At 41.1% G+C, this 3,382-nt stretch overlaps 1 non-coding gene and 1 pseudogene across 1 annotated transcript; both read right to left on the bottom strand.

Annotated features, from left to right (window-relative positions):
• Positions 1-1,549: 1,549 nt before the first annotated feature.
• Positions 1,550-2,195, bottom strand: LOC101037934 (small ribosomal subunit protein eS7-like; annotated as a pseudogene).
• A 172-nt stretch (positions 2,196-2,367) lies between these two features.
• LOC120365391 (small nucleolar RNA U3) lies at positions 2,368-2,582 on the bottom strand. Its single transcript, XR_005580339.1, has one exon. It is a non-coding gene; the product is annotated as a small nucleolar RNA U3 (small nucleolar RNA).
• Positions 2,583-3,382: the final 800 nt, after the last annotated feature.

Below are 3,382 nucleotides of genomic sequence, written 5' to 3'. Positions count from 1 at the left end.
AGGGTTATGTAAGATTAGGTAGCCACTTAGTCAAAAATAGCTTTCATGCTGACTCCAGCCCACAGAATAGCATCCAAGTCAAGGGGGCACAGATGCGCCAGAGCTGGGCATGCATGGGGAAATTCCCCTCCTGGTCCTTTCCATTGGAAAATCACTTGAGGGTGTTAGTCGGGACTTGGAGCTGCTGCCAGGTAATCTCCTGTGCTTCTCTGTTGGGCAGCGTATATATGGCTGTTTTGCTGACGCACAGAAACTAAGGGACGGTAAACACAGAAATGCAGTGCAAACGTTAGAATAAAAGTGAGAAAGAGGGTGCAGTAGGCAGAAAGAGCACTGAACTAGGAGTCTTCAGATCTGCTACCACCATTGACTCTCTGGAGCCAGTCACTTTCATTCAACAGATACTTACTGAGCCTACTATGTGCCAGAGACTGTCCTAGCACTGGAGACACAAGAGGGAAGGATAGATGCTATTTCTACCCTTATGGAGTTTTAGCTTTTGGTAAGCCGTCTTGTCCCCCAGCTTAAAGATAACTTACAACTTCTGGGAACTTTCTTATGCCAGACACTTTACAAGACACTGGGCATACACAGTGAACAAGCCAGATATATAGTCTCTCTGGCCACATGCAGCTTGCAGTCCGGAGGGAGAAAGAGACAAATAAAAGACACACACACACACACAAATCCAGACAAATTATCTTTGCAGCAAAAATTCCAATAAAGGGCTCCTTTAGGTCTAAGAGGAAGACATCTCTATTCATTGGGACTGCCATTGTCTTGTTCAAAATTTCTGCCCAGTGAAGGAACATGTTGAGGCTCCTGTTTTCCCCTTTCAGAAGCGACATTGGGTAAAAGCAACTTGAATCCTGCGTGAAGAAGAGGAACCCCATCCACTGCTATTCAGAGTGGGTGTTGGTCTGATATTTTTGGAGGAAAATTTGGCAACATTCATCAAAGCTTGACAAATATTCCTCTCCTTTGACCTAATACGTTCATTTCTGGGAGTTTATCCAAAGGAAATAATTGGATAAGTGTACAAAGATGTACATTGTAAAGAAACTCACTGAATCCTTATTTAAGACAGTTAAAAATTTGAAATAACCAAGATAGCCAATAACAAGGGATTGTTGAAGCAAACTGTAGTATAGCTGGACTGGTAGCACATGTCTGTAATCCCAGCTATGGCGGGAAGATCCGCTGAACCCAGGAGGTAGAGTTCGGCCTGGGCAACATAGTAAGATCTTGTCTCAAATTAAAAAAAAAAAAGCAGTGTATCTCTATAAACGGCCATAAAACAAATTTTGCCCTTTATACCATTAACATGGGAAGATGTTCATGATATAAGTTTGAAAAAATTGGTTCAAAAAATTGTGTGGGATAGTACCAAAAAGAGCAGATAAGAATAAATTTACCCAAGAAGGTGCAAGACTTGTTTACGGAAACTTAAAAACATTGCTAAAAGAGATGAAAGAAGACCTAAATATACAGATTTTCTTTTCTTTTCGGTCTTTCTTTCTTTTTCTTTTTCTTTTTTTCTTTCTTTCTTTCTTTTCTTTTTTTTTTTTTTTTTTTTTTTTTTACTGTGAATCTATCTTTTATTTAGTCATTCTGTTTACAGTTGAAACTCTGGGAATTCAAACTTAACATCCTTGCCCATGAGCTTCTTCTAGACACCAGAAAAACTTTCAACCTTGTGTTCCACATTGTTCTGTTGTGCTTTGTCCAAATGAACATTTAAGAGCCGCCATCCAGTTTCACGTGGATTCTCTTACCCACAGTTTCGCTTGGGAAGACCAGGTCCTCAAGTATTGCCTCGTGCACGGCTGTCAGTGTACGGCTCCTGGGACGCTTCTGCTTATTTTTTGTACGGCTTTTTCGAGTTGGCTTAGGCAGAATTCTCCTCTGAGTGATAAAGACAACATGCTTCCCACTGAACTTTTTCTCCAATTCGCGTACCAGCCGGACTTGGATTTTCTGGGAAGATTTCAGCTGAGGAACAGGAACAAAGATTATGATAGCTTTCCGACGACTACCAGCTTCAGTTTCCTTGGCAGCCATAATATTCAGCTTCCAGAGCTGAGCCTTGAGGTCTGAGTTCATCTCCGGCTCCAGAAGAGCCTGGGAGATGCTGGACTCGAACTCGTCTGACGCTGGCCTTTGGGCTTCACGATCTTGGCGCTGGAACTGAACATGGCTTTCTCCTTGGTGGGCGCCGGCTTAGGAGGAGACCCAAATCTCAAGCCAGCACGTCCAAATCCGGTGGCGGAAGGGAAGAGCTACAGACTTTCTTTGTTCAAAGGTTAGAAGACTCACTTTTTAAATTCAGTTTTAATTTCTGTGATTAATTTGTTTGTTTTTAGGGGAACCACTAAGACTGCATCCTCTCCTTCTTACTCTCCTGAAGGAAGAGAAGAAAGACCGTCAATGGAAAGTGGCAGCTGCGGCAACACAACGCTCGGAGCCGGCTGCGTGCTCAGGAAAGAACGCTTGCCGCCTCCTTTTGGTTTCCAGTGCTCTACAGGTTCGGAGAAACTTCTGTGGTACTGAACGATTGAAATGAGCCCTGAAAGTAGAGTCTTAGAAGACTTGATTTTGTTAAGACAAAATATTCCCCAACGTAATATGCAGATTCAATGCAGTCCCTATCAAAATCCCCAAGTCCCACGAATTCCATTTTTCTGAAGTGGAAAAGCTGACCCTGAAATGTATACGGAATTGCAAGGGATCCCAAATAGTCAAAGCAATCTTGCAGATTTCAAAACTTACTACGAAGTTACAGTAACCAAAATCATGTGCTGCCAGCCTAAGGATAGTCATACATATAAATCAATGGGATAGAATCGACAGTTCAGAAATAAACCTATGCAACTAAGGTCAATTGATTTTCAACAAGGGTGCCAAGACCATTCAATGGGGGAAAGAAGTGTTTCTTCAACAAATGGTGCTAGACCAGCTGAGTATCCACATGCAAAAGAACAAAGTTGGACCCTACCACACACCATGTACAAAAATTAACTCAAAATGAATAAAATTCTAAATATAAGAGCTAAAGCTACAAAACTCTAAGAAAAAAACAACTTTATAGTCATGGGTTTGGCAACAGTTTCTTAGACCAAAAACAAAAGAAACAAACAAAAAATAGACTAATTGAACTTCATCAAAACAAAAAACTTTTGTGCATGAAAGAACGCTATCAGAAAAGCAGAAGGAAATTCACAGAATGGAAGAATATATTTGCAAATCATTTATCTGATAAAAATCTTGCATCCAGAATATGGAAAGAACTTGTCCAACTCAACAAGAAAAACACAAACAACTCAATTTTTTAAATGGGTAAGGCTGGGCATGGTGGCTCACACCTGTAATTCTAGCACTTTGG

This window comes from Saimiri boliviensis, chromosome 1 (assembly GCF_048565385.1).
Source record: "Saimiri boliviensis isolate mSaiBol1 chromosome 1, mSaiBol1.pri, whole genome shotgun sequence".
In the NCBI taxonomy this organism is placed as follows: Eukaryota; Metazoa; Chordata; class Mammalia; order Primates; family Cebidae; genus Saimiri; species Saimiri boliviensis.
Note: the sequence above shows the minus strand (reverse complement) of the source record. Positions and strands in the feature narration are given on the sequence as shown.